The sequence below is a fragment of the Prionailurus viverrinus genome, chromosome B4 (assembly GCF_022837055.1).
Source record: "Prionailurus viverrinus isolate Anna chromosome B4, UM_Priviv_1.0, whole genome shotgun sequence".
NCBI classification, from domain to species: Eukaryota; Metazoa; Chordata; class Mammalia; order Carnivora; family Felidae; genus Prionailurus; species Prionailurus viverrinus.
In genome coordinates, this window is record NC_062567.1 from 80,300,208 (window position 1) to 80,325,458 (window position 25,251).

General features: G+C 40.9%; 1 protein-coding gene, 1 non-coding gene and 1 pseudogene across 4 annotated transcripts in view; all 3 read left to right on the forward strand.

Moving 5' to 3' along the window:
* Positions 1–55: 55 nt before the first annotated feature.
* The window catches only part of HSD17B6 (hydroxysteroid 17-beta dehydrogenase 6), a 44,667-nt gene continuing 19,471 nt past the window's right edge, over positions 56–25,251 (forward strand). The window contains exon 1 of one of the 3 annotated variants that reach the window (XM_047867661.1): positions 56–170. The gene's annotated coding sequence lies outside the window, so the exon portion shown is untranslated. Of the gene's footprint in view, positions 171–14,525; positions 14,548–16,020; positions 16,175–25,251 lie in introns of those variants that run through there. The other 2 variants (XM_047867663.1, XM_047867662.1) reach the window with 2 other exon arrangements.
* Positions 10,165–10,270, forward strand: LOC125171374 (U6 spliceosomal RNA). The gene has a single exon (XR_007154293.1). It is a non-coding gene; the product is annotated as a U6 spliceosomal RNA (small nuclear RNA).
* On the forward strand, positions 22,816–24,381 carry LOC125170637 (60S ribosomal protein L31-like; annotated as a pseudogene).

A 25,251-nucleotide genomic window follows, 5' to 3' on the forward strand; every position in this document is an offset into this window, starting at 1 on the left:
GGCGCGCTGTGGCCGTGGCCGGGCGTCTGCGCCGGCTGCTGGGAATTGTAGTTCTCTCTTGGGGGTTGGCCTGGGCGTGGCGCAGTCTCTGCCTATCAGCACCGACACTAGGTCCACCGCCCCTGTGGGTAGAAGGAAGCTGCCCCCTTTCCCGGAAGCTGTGCAGAAAGGTGAGCGCTTGAGCCTAGGTTCTTAAGATGAAGGAGAAAATGATGTTCTCCGCTAACTGTATGAATGTCTTAGAAATAACGCATTTGAACAATGTAAGCCAATATCTTTTTAAAGAGGGTTTGAAAATTAATTCTTCATAGAATTATTAGGTATGATATGTGGAAATAAACGAAGACCAACCTAATGAGAAAATCAAAGACTATTCGGAGCTTGCTATATAGCAAGGAGGTCAGCTGCAGACACCTGAGTTTTGGCAGAGTCAAAGGCAGGCAGAAGAGTGGAAAAGCTTTATAGTGGAGGGGGAGGGGAGAAGGTTTCAGGCTTGTTTGCATGGAAAAGCTGTAGTTGGACTAACTAGGAGCAGGGGCATTCTATGTGATTGATTAGGGGCTCATATTTGGCTTCCTCTGGTTGGTCCTAAATTGGAAGTGGCCACAAAATCTAGGGAGGCTGTCATTTATTAATCAAGTCCTGACCATTTCGGGCCAGTTGCTACAGGGCTTTTGGTTTGGCTTCCTAAACTATCACTAGAGACAGCAGTCTGACTTCTGTAAGTCTGACTTATAGCAGGCTGGCTTCCTGAGCTGTTTATTATAGATAAGGGGATTGGTTTCCTGGGTAGGCTTATTCAGGTTGTGGGTCAGAGTTCTGTTTTTTGGTTTTTAAGTAAACTCTGTGCCCAAAATTGGGCTAGAACTCATGACCCTGAGTTGCATGCTCTACTGACTGAGCCAGCCGGGTACCCTCAGAATTCTGTTGTTTTTATATATTATCTGGCTACTCTTTGTATATTCAGTCTCTCAAATAGAACACCCCAGGGATCTTGCAATATCATGGAGAGCTTTCCGAGTAGGAAAGGAACCTGTTTGCTGCTAATGTGCAAATCTGCCAATCAGTTGTACCTAGTAAAGATACACCTCATTGCAAATGTGGACTGGGGTGGGCAGTCTATAATCACAAAAATATGTCATTTGAAAGCCATTATTTTCATGAATTTATGTTTCCAATACCGATAGAAGAGAAAGGAGAAAATAGAATCTCTAGTAAGTTATTATTAGCCTAATCTTGAAAATGATCACTGGTCTCTCAGCTCCTGTGGACAAAGTGGTCAAAAGCAGGCTCTGGGCAGACTATACTTATTTGAATATTCCTTAAAATCTGGTTTCCTGCACAAATATTAGTTGATTTTTACAATCCCTATGCATTTTGTTTTGGGTGAATTTTGTTATTGGGAAAGCCTTCACTCTTTTCCAGAGTGAAAAGTGCTCTTTTCCAGAACCACTTGTCTCTGGACTTTTTTTTTAAATTTTTAATTTTTTTTTAGTGTGTATTTATTTTGAGAGACAGTGCAGGTGGGGAGAGGGGCAGAGGAAGAGAGAGAATCTCAAGCAGGCTCAATGCTCAGCATGGAGCCTGACATGGGGCTCGATCTCACCACTGTAAGATCATGACCTGAGCCGAAATGGAGTCCAACACTTAAACACTTAACTTTTAGGAATTGACTTCTTTGGGATATTTGAGGGTCCCCTATTTGAATTTCAGGACCACTAAGGCATGCAACACCTGAAGGGGCCAAGATATAAGGGGAAAAAAAGCAAAGGAAGTTATATTTATTGAGTTCCTACTGTATGCTCAATTTATTTAAGGTTAGTTTTCTCATCAGGAAAAAGGGAATGATAATAATAGCTAATATTTATATAACATTTGCTGTGCTGTGAAGTACCCTTTTGAGAATTTCCCCTCTACTTTACACCTGTCAGAATGGCTAAAATAGGGGCACCTGGGTGGCTCAGTCGGTTGGGCGTCTGACTCTTGGTTTTGGCTCAGGTCATGATCTCATGGGTCATAGGTCTGGGCCCCGCATTGGGCTCTGTGCTGATGGCACGGAGCCTGCTTGGGATTCTGTCTCCCTCTCTCTCTGCCCCTCCCCTGCGCTCTCTCTCTCTCTCTCAAAAATGGATAAATATTAAAAAAAAGTATTAAAAAAAAAGAATGGCTAAAATAAAGAAGAGAAGAAAAAATAGGTGTTGGCAAGGATGTAGAGAAAAAAGAACCCTTGTGAATTGCTGGTGGAAATGTAAATTGATGCAGCTACTATGGAAAACAGTATGGAACTTCCTCAAAAAATTAAAAATAGAAATACCATGATCCGTTAATTCCACTACTTGGTATCTACCCAAAGAAAATGAAAGCACTAATTAGAAAAGATATATGCACCACTATATTTATTGCAGCATTATTTACAGTAGCAAAGTTATGGAGGCAACCCAAGTATCCACCAATAGATGAATGGGTAAAGATGTGATATATTTATAGACACATACAATGGAATAGTAATCAGCCATAAAAGAGAATGAGATCTTGCCATTTGCAACAACACGAATGGACCTAGAGAATATAATGCTAAGTGAAATAAGTGAGACAGAAAGACAAATACCTTATGATTTCACTCATGTGGAATTTAAGAAACAAAAAGACAAACAAACAGACTCTTAGACACAGAGAACAAACTGGTGGTTGCTAGAGAGGAGGTGGGTAGGGGATGGGTGGAATAGATAAATGGGATTAAGAAGTATTAACTCTCAGTTATAAAATAAATAGTCACAGAAATAGTCACAGCATAGGGGATATAGTCCATAAGATTGTAATTGTTGGTGACAGATGGTAACTACACTTATCGTGGTAAACACTGAGTAATGTATAGAATTGTTAAAAAACTTTTATCCTTTGTGGGGCGCCTGGGTGGCTCAGTCGGTTAAGCATCCGACTTCGGCTTAGGTCATGATCTCACAGTTTGTGGGTTTGAGCCCCGTGTCAGGCTCTGTGCTGACAGCTTAAAACCTGGAACCTGCTTTGGATTGTGTCTCCCTTTCTCTCTCTGCCCGCCGCCCCCTGCTTGTGCTCTCTCTCTCTCTCTCTCTCTCTCAAAAATAAACATTAAAAAAATTTAAAAAATGTTATCCCTCGTTAAGAACCCTATATGGTAGATACTAATATTATCCCTATTTTATAGATTGAGAAATACGCAGAGAATTTAAATACTTCGTCCAAGTTCACACTAGCTCGTAAGTGGGAAAGCCAGATAGCCTGGATCCACAGTCTGTGCTTTTAACCCTAAGCTACATGCTGTGTCTCTACAAGGGGTTGCTGTGAGAATGAAATGAGATAAAGTGAGAGGTCCCTGGCGCACTTCATAGGCCAGAACCACTCAGTGGGAGAAAGCTATTCGGTGCAAGTGCTCTGGTATGGAGGTTTTTATCCTAGTTGCCACTGGGAGGCAGTATTGCCATTCAGTTGGTTTCCCCTTGTGCTTTCATCCACAGAGGTGCAAAACCCCTTTGTCCTTCAAGTCTTAACACTAGGTACCATCCTGTTTACTTTTACTACTTACATCTACTGTCATCCTCTTTGGGTAACCCATCAGTCCCAGGTCTCCCGAAGTTATTTGCAGACTTTGACACTTACCTCCTGGATTTTCCTTCCAGTTCAACTCCTATTGTTATTCTGGGTGTTTTTAGCATGTAAAAAAAGATGATTTATTTGGTAGATAGATGCACAGTTAATGAACATTTATACTGGGCACTTAGCTAGTTCTGGGGGGAAAATTAATGGCATGGTTTCTGTTTCTGAGAAAGTTACAGCCTAGTAGGGGCCAGAGACACAAATCAAAAAGTGTAATCAAGTGTTATAGATGCATTTGTAAACCAGCTGCCTATTGGCATCAGCATTTTCCTTAAGACTTGGGTAAGATTGGTACGGGGAGCACAGGCACAAAATTGTAAATGGAATGGCACTTTTAGGAAACTGCCGGTAGTTCCATATGGACAGAGCTCAGACTTGAAGGGAAGGCTTGGTGAGAGATGGGGCTGAGAGGCAAGCCATGGCCAAAGCATTGCATGCCAAGTGAGGGAGTGTGGAAATAAAAATTATTTATCTTCCATTTTTGTTCAGCTTTGTTTAAAATTAAAATAAAATATTGATCATATCAGTATTTGATGAGAAGTCTTGGGAGTAAATAATCTTGTTGAAATAAGTAAGTTGAAAATTTGAAGCGCTCCTGTACTAGTTATCTTCCTCTTTAATAAGGTAAGAAAGAGAATATTAGAGAATATGTTCTGATGATGCAAGAGCATAGTAAAGAGAGACTATCTAGTTGGGGCCAAGGTCATATTTAAGTTGAATTATGATAGGTTCAATCTCTTGTTATCATAAACTACTGAAAAGTAATAAAGAGCACCACTATATTTGTTTAATGGCAAAGTTTTAGTTTAATCTTATAGAGGTGATTCTTTGAACCACAAAGCAAATGATGGCCGCAAAGCTGATAAAACATGTTATGGGACATTGCAATTGTTTTTTAATCTATATATTTGATATCATAGATAAAATTAAATTTTTTCCACCTAAACTGTAAGTGAACCCATCAGTTTTTTGATAAGTAACCTGCCCATATATGTATTATATGGGTTTTCTTATTAGTCATAAAACTACATATTCTTTGGGTCTAGCTTTCTCCTTTCAGACTGCTGAAAATAAAGAATAGCATATTCAAATGAAAACACATCAAGCCTTGTTCCCCCATAGGAATTTGGATTGGTCAGAAGACAGTGGGGAGCCATGGAAGGCTTTTAAGCCAGGGAGAAGCATAATCAAAGTTGTGTTTTTGTGGAGGGCAGATCAGAGGGAAGAGAGCAACTGCAGGCAGAGCAATCCCCAGAAACTGTTGCTAGAATCTAGGTGATGAATACCTATGGCCTGAACTAAGGCAGTAAAGTGGAGATGGAGGAATTTGGGTGGACATAACCGATTTAAGGAGGTAGAATTAATATTGAACGGATGTGGGGAATGAGGAAGTGGTCTAGGTTGATTTCTCAGGTTTCAGGCTTGGGCAACTGGAGAGAAGGGGATTGTCTGGCACCTAGTGGGCACTTACTACATTCTTTGAGTGCTTGTTGAATACATTTAGGATAGGAAATAACATGAAAACGAGGAGGATCAGATTGCAGTGAGGCGTCATTATTTCAGTTTTGAAAAGTTGAATTTGAGTTACTGCTGTGATACCCCCTAAGCACCTTATGCTTTTCTTTCATAGTCCCCACTAGTATGTAATTATATATTTATTTGTGGGAATAGATATTTAATGTCTATTTTTCCTACTAAGACTGTAAGTCCTAAAACTTCAAATATCAAGTCTATTTTACTCACCTCTACTATCTCCGGTAATTTGGTAGGACCTAGCACATAGTAGGGATTCTGTTTATGAAATGAATGGGTGAACCCAGGTGGAAGGTGTTCAGCAGGCACTTGGATATGAGGAGCTAGATCTCAGGAGTGATCTGGACTGAAGGCAGAGATTTGCAAGTCATTAGCACTCAGATCAGGGTTGAAGCTGATGACTGAGGATGTGTATGTATAGTGAGAAGAGAAGAAAGGCCAGGATAGAACTCTTAAAGACATTGACTTTAAAAACTGGGTAGAGGAGGGGGTGCTTGGCTGGTTCAGTCAGTAGAGCATGTGGCTCTTGATCCCGGGGTTGTGAATTTAAGCCCCACGTTGGGTGTACAGATTATTTAAAAATAAAATCTTAAAAAAAAAAAAAAGTGGGTAGAGGAAGAGAAGCCAGTAAAAGACAATGTGAATGAGTAGGAGAGCTGGGAGAGCATGATTTCTTAAGAACCAAGAGGGAAGAGTTATGACAGGGTGCTAATACCAATTCCAATGTGGGTGGGGGGTGTTCCCACATATCCAAACCAATTCTTCAGACACCAGCTGGATGTCCTACAATTCAGCTTGATTGTGACACTATTGACCTGGAGATAGCATCAGATTCCATGGGTTAAGGGTTCAATCCCATAAGACTGCCCCACTTCAGATGCCAACCGTAAGCCCAGGTAATCACCTGTGCTTCTGCCCAACTGGCTATAAATCAGAGGGTCCCCCAAACCCCTCCTTGGGTTTGATTAATTTTCTATAGCTGCTCATAGACCCCAGGAAACCCATTTACTCACTAGATTACCAATTTATTGCAAAGGATATGAATCAACAACCAGAAGAAGAGATACACAGGGCAAGGTATGTGGGAAGGGGCATGGAACTTCCATGCCATCTCCAGATCTTCCTGAATCTAGTTTACACGTGTTCACCAACCTGGAAGCTCTCTGAACCCTGCCCCTTTGGGTTTTATGGTGGCTTCATTATGTAGGCATAGTTGACTAAATCATTGGCTGTTGGTGATTATACTCTATCTCTAACCCCTTACTCCTCCCTGGAGGTCTGAAGGTGGGACTAAAAATTCCAACCTTTTTTTCTTTTTTTTTAAATGTTTATTTTGAGAGAGAGAGAGAGAGAGAGAGAGAGAGAGAGAAATTGGGGGAGGGGCAGAGAGAGAGGGAGACAATCCAAAGCAAGCTCTAGGCTCTGAGCTGTCAGTACAGCCACCCAGGCGCCCCTAAAAATTCCAACCTTCTATTCCTGGTTGATTTCCGAGGCAACCAAGGAAGTGCTTTCCAAGTCATCTCATTAACATAAACCCAGTTGTGGTGGAAAGGGGCTTGTTAGGAATAATAAATCACCCCTTTTACTTTCAGGGCTCTGAAGTGATTTCAGAGACTGAGGACAAAAGGTCAAACATTATAAGGAAAGATGTACCCATTGTTCTTTATCCCTCAGGAAATCTCAAGGGCTTTGGGAGCTGTGTGCCAGAAACATGATGAAGACCAAACATATGTGAAAAATATTTCTTATAAATCACAGTATTGCATACTGATATATGTTACAATATGGATGAACCTTGAAAACATTATGTTCAATGAAAGGAGCCAGTTACAAAAGGCCACATAGTGTGTTGATTCCATTTATGTGAAATATCCAGAATAGGCAAATCTATAGATCTGGAGATTAGATTAATGGTTGCCTGGGGCTAGGGAGGGGAAGAATGATGAGTGACTCCTAAAGAGTACAGGGCTTCTTTTTAGGGTGAAGAGTGTTCTGAAGCTAGATACCCTGTGAATATACCAAAACTCACTGAGCCATACACTTTGAAAGGGTGAATTGTATGGTATGTGAATTTTATCTCAATAAAGCTGTTATTAACAGGGGCATCTGGGTGGTTCAGTCGGTTGAGCGTCCCATTCTTGATTTCAGATCAGGTCATGATCCCAGGGTCCTGGGGTCGAGGCCTGCATCTGGCTCTGTGCTGAGCGTGGAGCTTGCTTGGGATTCTCTCTCTCTCTCTCTCTCTCTCTCTCTCTCTCTCTGCCGCCCTCACTTGCACACATACTCTGTCTTTAAAAAAAAGGAAAAAAGAAATCATTAAAAAAAAAAAAAGGGGGGGTTATTAACACACACAGACACACACCCTGGCTGCAGTCCCCAAGACTAAGCAGTTGCAGCTCTTTGGCAGGGTGTGTGACTGTATGAAGGCCGAGACCCCAGGTTTCAAGCAGCTGATTTCAGATGGGCAATCTGAGTGGGCTCTGCCTAAATTAGTCAGGTTCCCCTCTTCCTTACTCCAGCAGACTTTTTTTTTTTTAAATTTTTTTTTAACCTTTATTTATTTTTGAGACAGAGGGAGACAGAGCATGAATGGGGAGGGTCAGAGAGAAGGAGACACAGAATCTGAAACAGGCTCCAGGCTCTGAGCTGTCAGCACAGAGCCCGACGCGGGGCTCGAACTCACGGACTGCGAGATCACGACCTGAGTGGAAGTCGGACGCTTAACCGACTGAGCCACCCAGGCACCCCTCCAGCAGACTTTTACATCTAAGTATTCCAACTTAGATCAGAGGGTGGGGGCTGAAGGGATCAGGAAACTCTCTGGCTGGCCAGGGAAGCTCTTTTCTTTCTGCTTTTCATTTTGGTTATAACAGATCTGATTCTCCAGCTGAGCAAGGATGACACTGGTGAGAACTGCCAGCTTGGCCCAAGGGAGTAGAGTGGCCCGGGCTCTTACCACAAGAGGGAGATGTTTTGAAAGCAGGGCAGAAGGTGGAGGGTGGGCAGCATGGGGGAGCGGAAGGGGCCACTGCCCAGTGGGATTCATGAAGTCCTTTCAGGTCTCCAGTACTAGACTCCCGAGTCAGTGATGTGTGTGTGTTGGGTTGGGGAGGGGGTCTGTGTGGGGAGAGGTCTTGGTAATGATTTTTTCAAAATTTTCTTTTAAAGATTTTTAAAAATTTTAAGTAATCCCTATACCCAATGTGGGGCTGGGACTCACAACCCCAAGATTAAGAGTCATACACTCTACCATCAGAGCCAGCCAGGTGTCCCAATTTTTTCTTTCCTTGTGGTAGGGTTCCCTCCCTAAGGAGACAAAACAAAAGAGAAAAGAGGGGGAACCCCCCCCAAAAAAACTTGAAGGTAACATGGACTATGCACCTATAGTGCATCATCCCTCATGTGACAACATCCCTCATGACCTTGTAAACTGAGACTACTTAATCAGACTACATGTTTGTGTGTGTTACCATATATGGGAGACAAAGAAACAGAAAATGTGTAAAAAAACTATGCCACGGGACTTTCGGGGCCCAGTTCTTCAGGTATGAACCCGACTGAGTGGTGCCGGCAGGAATAAAGTTGCTTCCTGGAAAGAAAAGCCTCGGTGTTACAACTCTGTGCGAGAATCCTGCTACATCCTTTTATTTATTTATTTTAACTTTTTTTTGATGTTTATTTATTTTTGAGAGAGAGAGAGAGAGAGAGAGAGACAGAGTGCAAGGAGGGAGGGGCAGAGAGAGAGGGAGACATAGAATCCAAAGCGGGCTTCAGATTCTGAGCTGTCAGCACAGAGCCCCATATGGGGCTTGAACTCATGAACTGCAGGACATGACTTGAGTCGTAGTTGGACGCCTAACTGACTGAGCCACCCAGGCACCCCTCCTTTTATTAAAAAAAAAAAAAAAAAAGTTTATTTATTTATTTTTGAGAGAGGGAGAAAATGAGAGCTGGGGAGGAGCACAGAGAGAGGAAGAAAGAGAATTCTGACCTGGGGCTAGATTTTACAAACCATGACATCATGACCTGAACCCAAATCAAGAAGTAGGATGCTTAACTGCCTGAGCCACCCAAGTGCCCCCCAATTTTTCATTTTCTTAAAAGATCTTTCAGCTTTGATTCCTGAAGAAAATTTCATCACCTTTTTGTTTCTGCTTTTAAATCTTCATTTCTTTGTTGTTTGGAAAAATATTGTTTAAAAGTTGAGGATGGTTTTATACTTGCAAATAGGAACCTCTGGGTATGCTCCTAAACTGGGTTTCTTGACACTGGTGAAAATCAACTCTTTCATAGTTAACGTGGTAGCTGTGGGGTAAGTTTGTGAAACTGTGGGTAAGCAAAGGGGCCTTCTCTAATTAAATCATGAGAATTGTGTCGCTAAAGTTTGGTAGTCTAGTTTGGGTCCTGCCCTAACCCCCCCCCCCAACAACCCCACCCCATTTCCCATTGCAAGCAAGCTCTTAGCAGTGGGGAGTGGTGAAATTTTCCCTTTCTTTCTTTCTTTCTTTCTTTCTTTCTTTCTTTCTTTCTTTCTTTCTTTTTCTCTTTCTCCCTCTGTCTCTCTCTTTCTCACCCTCTCTCTCTCTCCCTCCCTCCCTCACTTGGCCAGTAAACAGGGTTTAATAGTTACATTATTACTTCCCACTTGGTCTGTGGAGAACAGAGAAGAAGGAAAATTCCAAAGGCTGTTAAACAAGAAGTGTTTGAAATCTGACATATAGTCCCAAACAAGAATTCCTCAGGTAACATTTTTCCTTCTCTTTGTGGGATCTTATATAATGATATGAAATGAAGTGTGATATTAAAAAAAAATGCCTTTTGCTGGAGTATTTGCTAATTTTTTCCCATTTGGCAGAACTTAAGTCACTTTTTGGAATGAGGCTGAGATTGGAGAATGTTAAAATTTATTCTTGGACATATGGAACATCTTCAAAAAGAGTTAGAGGTAACCTAAAGTAAAAGACACATATACACTAAGGATATTAAAATGGAAATTGAGTGCTCGCTTGGTAGCACATATACTAAAATTGAAATGATACGGAGAGGATTAGCATGGCCCCTGCACAAGGATGAAACGCAAATTTGTGAAGGGTTCCGTATTTAAAAAAAAAAAATGCAAATAGGAGTACAAAAAGAAATAGAAAATCAAAGTGATAGAAGAGAGAAGAAAAAATGTTGTCTACAGAGGCTAAGAGAGGGGCTTCTGATCAGCTCAGTTGGTTGAGCATCTGACTCTTGATTTTGGCTCAGGTCATGATCCCAAGGTGGTGGGATTGAGCCCCCTGTTGGGCTCCGTGCTGGGTGTGGAGCCTGTTTGGAATTCTCTCTCTCTCTCTCTCTCTCTCTCTCTCTCTCTCTCCCTCCCTCCCTAACCTTCCCCCTCCTGCTTCCCCTGCCCCCGCTTGCACTCTTTGTCTGTCTCTAAAAAATTAATTAATTAAAAATTAATTTAAAAAAGACTAAGAGAATTAACTATGAACATTAAATTTGGCTTTGAACTTCTAAGATAATATCAAGAACTAGGTAATTTAAAAATAATCAGTAGCATGCTATTTACTTAGAAAAGACAAAGTCTCTCCTAGTACTAAATGCATGACAGGATTTATTATGTGGGGTTTTGCACACTGTACAGATGCACATTGCTCTTGTTAAGAATTTTGCAAGCAAATGCAGAAGTGATTTGCCTCAGACTTTTTTCTTTCTTTCTTTTTTTAATGTTTATTTATTTTTGAGAGAGAGAGAGAGAGAGCACAAGCAGGGAGAGGGAGACAGAGAATCCCAAGCAGGCTCCTCCCTGACAGCAGAGAGCCCTATGTGGAACTTGAACTCATGAACTGTGAGATTATGACCTGAGATGAAGTCAGGTGTTCAACAGACTGAGCCACCCAGGCGCCCATCTTTTTTTTTTTCTTTTCTTTTCTTTTGATTAAAGAAGTATTTTTCTTTTTCTTTGTTCTGTTTTTTTAGAAGTATTTTTATTTTTCTAATTTGAGTCAACATGCAGATCAAAAGTGGATGGTTCAGTGAATTTTCACAAAATTAATACTTAAGTTACAGCTATACAGGTCAAGCAATAGAACATTAACCAGCACTGCAGACAACCCCCTAATACCTCCCTCAATCTCTGACCCCACTCTCTTCCCCAAGGGTAACCATGAATCTGATTGGCAGCAACATAGATTACTTTTGCCTATTTATAACTTTGGGTAGGTGGAATCTACATGAAGTTCTTTTGTGTCACAATATTATATTTGTGAGATTCGTTCATCTAATTGTGTATAACTGTAGTTTGTTCATTTTTGTCACTGTATAGCATTCTGTTGTGTGAACATATTTCAACTTATTTATCCATTCTATTGTTGGTGCATATTTGGGTTGTTTTCAGCTTTTGGCTATTACGCATAATGCTGCTATGAACACATCTTATGATGCACATATGCACATAGTTTGTTGCCATCGTTATTATGTACCTAAAAGGGGAATCTTTTAGTATAAGAAGGTGGATCTTTATCTTGGGTAGATAAGGGCAAACCATTTTTTTTTCAAATTGATTGAATCAATTTACTCTTTCACTGGGAATGCTTGCTTGTCTATATTCTTGCCAACACTTGACATTGTCAACTTTTTTTCAGTTAAAACATTATGGTGGGTGCATAGTGGCATCTATAATGATAAACAGTTATTGGCTTGACTGACATCTAGTCTGTATGCCCAATAGGGGAAGAAAGAATGTTGTGGTGGATCAGTCCATGAATCCATGTACTGATTATAGACTTGCTCTTAGGATCAATGACTAGACTGATTGGAGTTTATAGACAAACCCAGGTCTGAAGATTTGAAAGGAGGGAATAAAGGCTGCCTCTTATTTTTCCGTGCACTATATTGCAGAGAGATAGATCCTCTGCTTGAGATTGAAGAAAGTCAGAGTGAACTAGCATGGTCCAGTATGGTGATAAAGAGCTGATAGAAATGATTAAGGACGTTGCAATACATGGAGTTTCACATACTATGAAAAAGTGGTGGCTGAATGCACCAGACAGTTTGAGTTCTCATGGTGAAATCTTCTTTTGAATTCTGGAGGAAGAGGTAGGGCTTATAGAGAAAGGCCTAGAATGGCACTGATAAAGCAGCAGCAACCAAAATAATACTAATAATATCTAACAATAATACAGTGTTTTTTTGTGTTAACTCATTTAACTCTTTCAACAAATCACTGAGCTGTCCTTTTCCCATTTTGAAGATGTGCAGCCAGGTACAGAGAGGTTAATCCACTTGCCCCAAGCCACACAACAAGTAAATAATAAAGTCTGGATTTGAACCAAGGTAATCTGGCCTCAGAATCCATGCTCATGATTTTATGGTGTCCACAAAATTAGGGTTGGGGGCAGAGGAGCTCATGCAGAGAGATTCTTGGAAAGGAAGAAAAGGAAAAGTAGGCAGGGAATTAGCCAGGTAGTCTCATTGATATCAACTAGTGTTCTGACAAATGAAATACATTCTGCACTGTTGCTAAAGAGGAAAATCACGGAAGTCTGAAACATCTCCAGATTTATATGTGAGAGTCTTTGGCACACAACAAGCACAATGGCTGGTTAGGGAAGTCCAGTTTAGCAGACAGCTTAACACTGAGGATTGCTAATCTTCCCTCCTTTTCACACCTGTATCAGGTTTTTATGGTTGCTCTACTGAGGGATAGATGACAGAGTATCATGGCTGGTTGCTTTTGGGTTTCTGGGTTGCAGAGAAACCAATCAGGGGCAGTAGTTGATATTTACATTTCTAATATCCATGCCAGTGGTTAGGGACCCTATATTTACCCAGATCCCCAGGCAACCAGAAAGGTCAATTCTTGGGCTCCAAACCCTCCTGCTTTCTCCTTGGGGCCCTGTCACTAAGACCTGGGCTGGGGAATGGAATCTGGAGACTGATAATTGGGAGGGAGGAACAAAGGAGGGACACCCTAGTGGGTGCTTAGGCAGAGATTAAATCATCTCTGCTTTCCTGGAGCCCCTGGACATGGCCTACTTCCCCACACCCTCCTTACACCTTTGTTTCCTCTTCCCCTAGCTTCTCCTTTTTCCTCATACTTACATTGCCCCATTCACAAATATAAATAACTTCCCTTGGAGAAGAGCTCACTCTAAATGGGGAGAGGAGGAAGGAAATCTCAGGCTGGGAAGTGGCCAGAGTGACCTCTGACCTCTATATAGTTCATGTAGATAGTTTCAGGACCAAGTGTCCAGGATAGAATGCGTCAATGACTGCACCGTTGGTAAAGAAAAGGCTCGGGTAACACTTATAGAGTCATGTTTGGACTCAGTCATCTCCAGCCCAAGGAGGTAGCTCAGTGAAAACACTTACTTAGCAGAACCCAGCCCTCAGTATTGCTTATCTCCTTGAGACTTCTCCCAGAGAAGACTTTGCTTTTTCTCCTCTCAGCCTCATTCGGGTTGTTCCCCATCCTTGCCAACGCTTGTTATTTCTTGTCTTTTTGGCTCATATATATATATATATATATATATACTGTATGTATGTGGCTTTGTTTCTGGGCCATTGATTCTGTTCCATTGATCTATTATGTCTGTTTTTATGCCAGTAACATACATCTTTGATTACCATAGCTTTGTAGGATAGTTTGAAATCAGGACGTGTGATGCCTCCAACTTTATTCTTCTTTCTCAGAATTACATTGGCTATTTAGGGGTCTCTTGTGCTTCCCTAAGAATTTTAGGATTCTTTTTCTACTTTTGTGAAAATGCCATTAGAATTTTGATAGGGATTGCATTTATTTATTTATTTATTTATTTATTTATTTATTTATTTGTTTTTGTTTTTGATAGGGATTGCCTTTAATCTGTAGATGGCTTTGGGTAGTATGGGCATTCCAACAATATTCTTTTTTTTTTAAATTTATTGCTTTAAGCAATCTCTACACCCAATGTGGAGCTCAGACTCATGACCCACAGACCAAGAGTTACATGCTCTTCTGACTGAGCCCTGTCACTAAGACAGGTGCCAGGTGCCCCAACAATATTAATTCTTCTGATCCATGAACATGGGATGTCTGTCCATTTATTTGTGTATTCTATTTCTTTCATCAAAGTCTTATGGTTTTCATTGTACAGATCTTTTACCTCTTTGCTTAAATTTATTCCTAAGTATTTTATTGTTTTTGATGATATTGTAAAGTGAGTTTGTTTTCTTTATTTCTTTTTCAGGTAGTTCATTATTAGTGCATAGAAATGCAACTGATTTTTATATGTTGATTTTTTTTATCCTGCAATTTTACTGAATTTGTTTATTAGTTCCAACAGTTTTTTGGTGGAGTCTAGGATCTGCTGTATATGTTGAACCGTCCTTGCATTCCAGGGATTTGAAACTGTAAGTCATCCTAGGACTCCCCCATCTAATCACTAGGTCCTAGGACATCTGCCTCTTGTATATTCTAAGTCCTCCCTTCCTCCTCAAACCCACTGCATGGCCAACTCTTTCATCTGCATGTCTTCGTTCAGATGTTGCTTTCTCCATGAGGCCTACTCTGACCACTGTATTTAATGCTACAAACTATCCTTCCTCCAGTACTCTTGATGCCCTTTATTCTGCTCTTCCTATTTTTTCCAAAGTGCATACACTCTTCTAACATGTTTATTATGTCTATCGTTTATTTTATTTATTTATTTACTTACTCACTTACTTACAGTGAGTGCACACACACAAGCAGGGGAGGGGCAGAGGAAGAGAGAGAATCCAAGCTGGCTCCATGCTTAGCGTGGAGCCCAACGTGGGGCCCCATCTCACCACCGTGAGATCATGACCTGAGCTAAAATCAACAGTCAGACACTTAACCAACTGAGCCACTGAGGCTCCCCTGTTTTACTTATTTAAAAGCTTTATTGATATATAATTCACATATATAGTTCATACATTTAAAGTATACAATTCAGTTGCTCTTAATATATTCACAGGGTTGTGTGATCATCACCAAAATCAATTTTAGAATATTTTTATCATCCTAAAAAGAATTCCCTTACTCTAGCATTCACCCTCCATTTCCTCCAAATTCCTTCAACCCATCCCTAGGCAGCTACTCACCTACTCTTTGTCTCTATAGATTTGCCTCTTCTGGAAATTTCATGTAAATTGAATCATATTGTACAATATGTGGTCTTTTGCAGCTGATTTCTTTCACTGAGCATAATGTTTTCAAGGTTCCAAAGCAACTGCACCATTTTATGTTTTCACCAGCAGTGAATGAGGAGTGAGCACTTAATGCAGTGCCTGGCACATAGTGGGTGCTCAATAAATGTTTATTGAATGTATGGATAAGAAAATGTAGGACACAATCTACATTTTTTAGCATGCCATCCAACAGCTTTCCTGATCAGGTCTCTACCTATTTTTTTCCAGCATTGTCTCTTGCTATTCCATGGCCTCTAGCCTTATAAACCTCTTTGCCTTCTTATATCCTGTTCCTGCTGCCTGGGATATCCTTCTTGTCCTTCTGCTTTGTGTGCTGAGCTTCTGTTCACCTCTAGCAATATGTCTTCCCTTAATCCTTTGGCAAAAATAGGTGCTTTCTCTTGTTGTCTTCTCCACATTTTCTTAATAATTTGTTTCTATTTTGGGGTACCTGGGTGGCTCAGTTGGTTGAGCATTCGACTTCGGCTCAGGTCATGATCTCATGGTTAGTGAATTCGAGCCCTACATCGTGCTTGCTGCTGTTGTGTGTGCGCTCTCTCTCTCACAAAAATACGAACGAACATTAAAAAAAAAAGCATGTCATCTTGAAGACAACCTCATGTTTATTTAAAAAATAATAATTTGTTTCTATTTCTACATCCCCTGCTAGTTCTGTGAGCTTCTTAAGGATTGGCACTCTGGCACTCTTCTACTCATCTGTGTATCCTCAGTGCTTACCCAGGGCATGGCACACATTTAATAAATGTCTGTTTCAATGAACAAGTAGAGGAAATAGCAAGAGCAATACCCCAGAGGCAGAAATACACTGGTAAGTTTGAGAAACAATAAGTTTTCTAACTTGATTTGTTAAAAAACAAAATTCAACTGAGTAAATTTGAGGATCTAATTGATTTTATTAAATGATTCATGAATTGGGTAGTATCCCATTTAGCAAGTAGAGGGGAGCTGTACTGAGCTGTTTCCTTGGAAAAAGAAAGATTTCTAAAGGCAGTGAGAGTGCATTAAAAAAAAAAATTATTAGCAAGGAATGTATTATTTAGGCAGGATTGCCCTGCTAAGGGGAAAGGGTCTATGGGGGATTATCTCCTAATGTTGACCAGGAAATTCAATTTTGGCTGGTTAAAGTTACATTCCCGGGGAGGTTGAAACTAGTTAGCTTAGGTATTAAATCTTGGTATACAGACATGGGGCCTTAACATAAGTGACTCCATTTGGGGCCTGTGGTTTTCTTTTTAAAATTACCCCCTCTTGATCAGACTCTCAGTTTAAGTGAGACATGATAAAAAAAATTTTTTTTTGAGATATAATAAAAATTTAAAGCATTAGCACCACTCTCAGCTACCATTCTGTAGTTTTCATAGCTATTAAAAAACAAAATTCAACCCAGGAAATTTGAAGATCTAATTGACTTTATTAAATGATTCATGAATCAGGCATCATCCCATTTAGCAAGTAGAGGGGAGCTCTGAGGAGTTATACAAAATGGGAGGTTCTTATAGGAAGGAGAGTGAAGCAAGAAAGTTATTAGTAAAAGAAAAGGATTGTTCTAGGCAAGGTTGCTTTCCCTTAGGGGGAAGAATAAGGGATCTTACCATGCAAATTACCCCATTTTCCTTTGGGGGATGGAAAAGGCCCAAGTGGCAGGCTCATAGGTGCTGATTGCAAAATTCCTGACTCACTGGTTGAGCCTGTATTTCTCGGGGAGGATGAAATTACAATTAAATTAAGTATTAAGCCCTGGTTTGGGGACTTGACCTACGTGACACCATTTTGGGCCTGTGGTTTTCTTTCTTTCTTTCTTTCTTTCTTTCTTTCTTTCTTTCTTTCTTTCTTTGTCTGTCTGTCTGTCTGTCTGTCTGTCTGTCTGTCTGTCTGTCTATTTATTAGGCTCCATGCTGGGCATGGTACTTGAACTCAGGAACAAAGTGGAGCTTGAACTCATGACCCTGTGATCAAGACCTGAGCTGAGATCAAGAGTCGGTTGCCCCCGGGGCGCCTGGGTGGCTCAGTTGGTTGGGCGTCCGACTTCAGCTCAGGTCACCATCTCACGGTTCGTGAGTTTGAGCCCCGAGTCAGGCTCTGGGCTGATGGCTCAGAGCCTGGAGCCTGCTTCCGATTCTGTGTCTCCCTCTCTCTCTGCCCCTCCCCCATTCATGCTCTGTCTCTCTCTGTCTCAAAAATAAATAAACATTAAAAAAAAATTTAAAAAAAAAAAAAAGAGTCGGTTGCCCCCCTGAGCCACCCCAGGTGTCCTTGTGGTTTTCTTTTCTTTTTTTTTTTTTTGTTTTTTTTTTGTTAATGTTTATTTTGTTTTGAGAGAGAAAGAGAGCCATGTGCACATGCATGAGTAGGGGAGGGGCAGAGAGAAAGAGGAGAGATTCCCAAGCAAGTTCCAAGCTGTCCTCTCGTAGCCCTATGGGCTCAAACTCACGAACCATGAGATCATGACCTAAGCTGAAATCAAGAGCTGGATACCTAACCAACTGAGCCACCCAGGTGCCCCCGTTTTCTTTTTAAAACAGCTTTTGTTGATCTTTTGTTATTCAAAGGTCATGACATGTTTTTGCCTAATCTGAGATATCCACAAGTTACAACTTCAGGTTCACAATTTTTGAGTCAGTTATCCTCTTTGTTCTTTTTCTGATGTTCTAGTCTTAAGGAGATCATTTGGTTGGTGGTCAGTGGCTGTGAACATACATTTAAAACTTTTTTTTTTTTTAATGTTTGTTTATTTTTGAAGGAGAGCAAGGCAGAGCATGAGCAGGGGAAGAGCGGAGAGAGAGGGAGACACAGAATTCGAAGCAGGCTCCAGGCTCTGAGCTGTCAGCACAGAGCCCGACGTGGGGCTCAAACTCACAAACTGTGAGATCATGACCTGAGCAGAAGTTGGTGCTTAACTGACCGAGCCACCCAAGTGCCCCGCATTTAAAACTTTTGAGAGAATACAACACACCAGGGAGATTATTATGATTATTATAATTCCCAGTGTTTGAAGTATACTTTGAAGCCATGGTCCCCAAGATCCAAACCAATCAAAATCAAATAAATCAAACAAAGACCCAATGGAAGGAGTCACCTTTTTGAGCCAAGTGGCTTATTCAGTGATCTTATGTAACTGAGTTTTAACCTTCCCAGAAATGTTAATCCAGGTATAGCACGTGGTGTTGGCCACAGCAGAGACACCTTGTTCAGCTAACAGATATCAAGGGCTATCCTATTATGAAGAACAACTTTGTCTAGAGAGTCTAAGGATCCTTGTTGGGCAGCTATTGTTTTAGCAAAATTCTGCAATATCTTCAAGAGTTAGGGAGAAGTGTCTGATCATATTCTCATTTATATTTACTCCTAAACAGGAAAGTATGGCCCTCCAAAAAAAGTGAGTCCTAAGACATGAATGCCTCCGGGTAGGTTTTTTCTAATTTGGTAATGACAGTCCAAGGAAACTGACCAATGAGATGTCTTGTTTCACTTGTGAAAATTTAGGGACACAGATAACCTAAGAGGCATTGCCCAGCTGTGTGCCAGCTATCTAGGCATTGTAGCCCCATGGATAATGATAACTACCACGGACAAAGGCAAACCCTGACAAGGCACAAACCAATTCCACTAAGGTGGCACTGTAAATGGACAGGTAGGAGATTTTGATGACAAATCCAGTAGTCTGAAAGGCAAAGGTTTTCACTCCTAGCCATGGCCCAGGAGATGTGGATGATAGTGTTGTCTTTCCAGGTGAGTGCCAGAGTAAAGGAAAGAAAGGGAAGGAGAAAGGTTTTGTATTTAAAGTATGAAGTCTTGATCTGGCATCTTGGGAGGAAGCAGTCTACCTCAATGTCAGCTACTTCTCTTCCTAGTCACTTTGATTTGGAAGTCTCCAGTGCCTGGGTAGGACCAGATGTCAGGTGGGACCTTATTCAGCTATGAGATACATGTCCAACGTTTAATTCCCTGAAGTTTGGCTGCCATCTGGGTAGCGAAGAGGACGTGATGTAGTCACTTCTAAGGAGGTTCAAAGGCAGTTTGAACTTTTCTCTTTTCTTTTTCTTTTACCTGTTTTTCTCTTTTCTCTTACCTGTTCCAAACCAGAAGGGTGGGAGAAAATTGGAAACATTAATTTGGAGAGTTGTAGCCAGATTTTTGAGGAGACTAGAAGAATTTAGGATCCAGTCCAATTTACAGGTATATAACAGAACCTCAAAGACAATTAACCAGATTAGAATCTGGTTACAAAGATGTAAGCATAATTTCCTCTCTCCAAAACTACCCTCATTTTTTAAATAGTAAAATTAATTTGTTTGCATTAAACTTTGACTGATTATTTATGTAAGTGCAGCAAGAATGAATAGTGAGTGACTATATAGGCTCTTTGTAAAATTGCTTTGCTGGAAACTTGTAAGCAAGGTGCCACGTTGATTTTGTTTAAGGGTCTTTATTGACTCTGTAAAGTTACCCTTTGTTCCTTCAAACTGTCTAGTCATTTTGGAGTCCATGCCCATCTCTTTAAAATACGACATTCCAGGAGCACCTGAGTGGCTCAGTCTGTTGAGCATCTGACTTCGGCTCAGGTCCTGATCTCGCATTCGTGGTTTTGAGCCCTATATGGGGCTCTGTGCTGACAGCTCAGAGCCTGGAGCCTGCTTTGGATTCTGCGTCTTCCTCTCTCTCTGCCCTTTCCCTACTTGCACTCTGTCTCTTAAAAAATAAAATTAAAAAAATGTTAAAAAAATATGACATTCCAGTTAAAGCTTTGGTAATATAACCAATGTTTCTAACTATGTCCTGTTAAAAGGAGAACAGATTCTCACTGAATTTATGTAAATAGCTAGTTATTTTGTCATGAAAAGAATACTCAAGAGTTTTTGGAGGGATTGGGTAGGGAGAGAAAGTAAATGTTTAATCTTTGTTCACAAAGTTATATATTACCAAATTGTTGATAGTTTAAATATGAAATATGAAAAAGCAAAATTTAAAACAATTTTTTAAATGTTTATTTATTTATTTTGAGAGAGAGAGAGAGAGAGAGGAGCACGAGCAGGGGAGGGGCAGAGAGAGAGAGAGAGAATCCCAAGCTAGCTCCATGTTGCCAGTGCAGAGTCTGATGGAGGGCTCGAAGTCACAACTTGAGGTCATGACCCGAGCTGAAATCAAGAGTTGGACGCTCAACTGACTAAGCCACCCAGGTGCCCCTTAAAAAAAATTTTTTTTTAATGTTTATTTATTTTTGAGAGGGAGAGAGAGAGAGAGAGAGAGAGAGTGAGTGGGGGGGGGGGGGAGGGCACGCAGAGAGAGGAGACACAGAATCCGAAGCAGGCTCCAGGCTCTGAGCTGTCAGCACAGAGCCTGATGCAGGGCTCAAACCCATGAATCGTGAGATCATGACTTGAGCTGAAGTCGGATGCTTAACTGACAGAGCCATCCAGGTGACCAGGTGCCCCTTAAAAAGCAAAATTTTAGAGAACCAGTGATGTTTTATTTATTGTATTGTATTGTATTTTCATTTCATTTTACTTTATTTTATTTCATTTTACTTTATTTTATTGTATTTAATCTATTTTTGAGAGAGAGAGAAAATGAGAGCAGGAAAGGAGCAGAGAGAGAGGGAGACACAGAATCTAAAACAGGCTTCAGGTTCTGGGCTGTCAGCACAGAGCCAGATGCAGGGCTCGAACTGGTGAACTATAAGATCATGACCTGAGCCAAAGTAGGATGCTCATCTGACTGGCCACCCAGGTGCCCCCATTTTAAACAAGAGTCATAAAAATTATAATCCTCTTCCTCAGTTCATTTAGTCCTGTGTTATTAATTCCTATTCTGTTTGAATACAGTTTTTCCGCTAGTTTTGGAAATTCTTACCCAGTTCAGTTGTATGATCTAAAAGTTATCAGAAATCTATATTCTGGAGTACTTGCTAGATTCCTTTTCATGAACTTCTCTGAAGGTAAAACACATTTGCAGGAAGCGTTTGTAAAAACAACTGAGTAAAACAGTAACTGTGTGTAAATGTCTTAAAAAGGTCATGGTTAAAGGTCTGATTAGAGTTCATTACAATGTGACTGACAATGAAATTTGGTTATTTCTGTTACACAACACTTCAAGATAATAACTAGACTTACAAGTGATAGCATATTCTAGGACATATCAAATTTCTAGGTTTCATACAATTTGTAGAACACTTACTTACATAACATGTATCTACATAAATATAATCAAGGAAGGTTTAGCATCACTTATTTTACAACACTTCCCGTGAAGTCTAACATACCAAATAAAGCTAATTGGTTTCATATTTCTCTTTTGTGAGGAGAACAAATCTTTTAAAATGTTCTAGGGACCTTTAGGAAAACTTAAATGTTTGCGGTCAAAAGACTTCTTTAGAATTTGATTTTGGAAAGTTTGTCAAAAGATATCAGAGAGACTTTAAAACGCTCAGTCAAATAGGATCATAGGTCATTGTGAAACAATACTCAGTTATCCATTTAACCAAAGTGACATTAGGACTTTGTGGACAAATGCAGAAAGTTAAATAGTTGTGAAAAGCCTTGACTCTTTTAACATTAAAAAAACTCAGTTTTTTTTTCTTCTGGGTAATGAAACATCTGATAAAGATAAAACATAGAACCTTTGTTTCTCTAGGCAAATTACATTAAAGGTAAAGATAAACCTTTTTTACAGTGTTTTATTAAGGACAGACGAATAATCTAAGAAAACCATCCTTTTAACAGAGGAAAACCAAAATCCTAATTTTGCACCAGTATACTCTTGACATTAAACTCAGTCTTAAACAAATTCTTTTAATCTTAGCTAGCTTGACCACACATTAAACTTCCTTGTCAATGATTCCTTTTCCACAAACCTTTTACAACTTCTGTTATAGCAAATACTCGATGCCCAGGAAGAGACAAGCGACATGCACTTGGGGAATCAGGAAAGACTGTTTATTTCACACAGGTGCCAGCCTGGTAGAGTCACCTCCAAAGGCTGAGCCCTGAGCCTTGGCGTCAGCCTCTTTGTGGGTGGGATTGCAGGGGCTCAAGAGGAAAAAAAAAAAAGAAAAAAAGGGAGGGGCCACTTACCAGTTGTACTATGAGGGCAGTTGGTGGATGCAGGAAGAAAGCAAGATTACAGAAGCCAAAAACAAGTAAGGGGCGTATCTGGCCTTGGACATCTGGCTGGCCCCTTTTATCTTGCTTTTACCAGCTTTCCTTCTCACTTCCTTTTTTACACAATTAAAAAAAAAAAAGTTCTACGACGTTTTCTTTTCTTTTACATTCAGATTTTGTCCTAAGTTTTCTGCCCTTAAATAACCAGCATCCCATCTAGCAAGCAGAGGGGAGCTTCACTGAGCTTCAGTAAAGGAAAGGTTTTACAAGGCAGAGAGAGGGCATTGCGTGAAGAGAAATGTATTATAAAAAGGAAAGTATTGTCTAGGCAAGGTTGCCCTTCTGAGGAGGAATGCGTCTATCAGAGGATTACTTCCAAGAAATCCAGTTTGGCTGGTTAAAGATTACATTCCGGCAGGAGTGGGGGGAGTTGAAACTGCAGGTGATGTATTAAGTCTTGGTTTACTGATTTGGGGCATTAATGTAAGTGACTCCATTTTGGGCTTGTGATTTTCTATTTAACAACTGCAAACTGGCCTTTGTGAGTTGGATTATAGATGCAGGGCCTAAAATCATCTGGTGAAGGGATTATACTTTCTCTGGTGGGCCCCTGGGGAATGCTGAAGGGGAATGACATGGCTAAGACTGGGCCTGAGAAAAGTTAACCCAGCAGTGGTGTGTAGAATGAACTGGAAAGTAGGAGACAAATTAAGAGGAGGCTTTAGGGGTGCCTGGGTGGCTCAGTCGGTTAAGCGTCCGACTTCAGCTCAGGTCATGATCTCACAGTTCGTGGATTCGAGCCCCGAGTCAGGCTCTGTGCTGACAGCTTGGAGCCTGGAACCTGCTTTGGATTCTGTGTCTCTCTCTCTCTCTGCCCCTCCCCCACTCATGCTCTGTCTCTCTCAAAAATAAATAAAGATTAAAAAAAAATTTAAGAGGAGGCTTTAGGCCAGATGAGAAGAGTGAAAGTAAAATCCCAGGTAGAGTGTAAGAAAGGGCAGAGGAGTGAGAAATAGTATTAAAGAATCTGTAAGGTTTGGTTTCCTTTCCAACCAAGGTCCAGCAGAATAGCTCCCACAAAGAAGGGTGGTGAGAAGAAGGAGGGTTGTTCTGTCATCAAGGAGGCAGTGACCAGAGAACACACCATTCACATTCACAAGTGCATCCACGGAATGGATTGCACGAAGTGTGCCCCTCAGGCACTCAAAGAGATCTGGAAATTTGCCATGAGGAGATAGGAGCTCCAGATGTGCATGTTGACAACCAGGCTTAACAAAGCTCTCTGGGCTAAAGGACTAAGGAATGTGGGCTAAAGGAATAAGGAATTGTTGCATCCACACGACTCCTGAAACAGAATGCTTCGGGCACCAGTGACAGTCACAACAAAGTTTATTGCAATGAGAGGCAAGGCCAACCCGATCGGGACCGACACTCTTGACCAGAGTGCGGCCTCGAACAGCCAGGGTACAGAGTTTTTATAGCCGACCACATCATCTTATCATCACCTGGGAACAGAACAAAGAAATAGTCCCCAGATGGGGGTGGAAACAGTTCAGACCTTCTGCGGTTAAGCTGCAGCCAGTTGACCTCCTTGACCCTGCCTCTGGCCCACCTTCTCAAAGTTCTCAACATGCCCTTGCCCCGATCCAATCAAACACCAATCCAGTTGGTTTCCCTTGAACTTTTGTTCCCTTGATTGATAGGACAAGGCTGTTATCTCTTAACCTACAGTGTCAAAACAAAGCTGTTATTTCCCAAGGCTACAGGTTAGCCCTACACTACAATTTAACCCTTACAGAATGTTCCATACCATATCTATGCGTGGTTGTCCAGAAAACATAATGAGGATGAAGATTCACCAAACAAGCTCTATATGTTGGTTACCTGTGTACCTGTCACCACTTTCAAAAATCTATAGTTAATGTGTATGAGAACTAGTCACTGATGGTCAAATAAAGGTATAAAATTGCCAAAAAAAAAAAGAGAAATCTGTAGGGTTTGGAAAGTGACTGAGTGTGAAACGTGAGGAAGATGGAGGAGCCAAAGACTGGGCAAGGCTTTGCAGCCAGGTGCTAGGCAGAATGGTCAGGTTGAGTAGTGCTGTCTTGGCTTACACTTGCTTCTATGTGTGTTTGTGGAATTAGATACTTTCTAAATATCTACAGAGTGGGGCATCTGGGTGGCTCAGTTGGTTAAGCATCTGACTTCTGCTCAGGTCATGATCTCGAGGTTCATGAGTTCCAGCCCCACGTTGGGCTCTGTGCTGACCACTCAGAGCATGGAGCCTGCTTCATTCAGATTCTGTGTCTCCCTCTCTCTCTCAGCCCCTCCCCCACTCTCTCTTTCTCAAAGATAAATAGAAAAAACATTTTAAAATTAAAAAAAGTATCTACGGAGAAGGAAAAGGCCTGCAGGGACATGTACTGTGTATTGTATTATAATTACTACTTTCAAGAAAAAGACAAATTATGCAGGGAACACAACAGTGACATATAATCGTAGTCAATCAGTTGGGTGCAGTGGCATTGCTTTTTGGTTTTGTTAAAAACAAACAGGGTCTTCCAGAAGTGGATAATTGTTTATTCAGTTCAGTTACATCCTGGACTGAAGCCTTGGTGTAGGTGCTGTGTCCATTATAAAGATGAATCATTCACAGAACCGCGCCAGGCATACCAGTCCAGGTGGAGAGCTGAGTTACATGGGAGAGGTATGAATAGATTGTTATGGGAGAGCAGATCTATCTGCTGGTTGACGATCTATCTGCTGGTTGAGAAAGCTTTGTATGGAG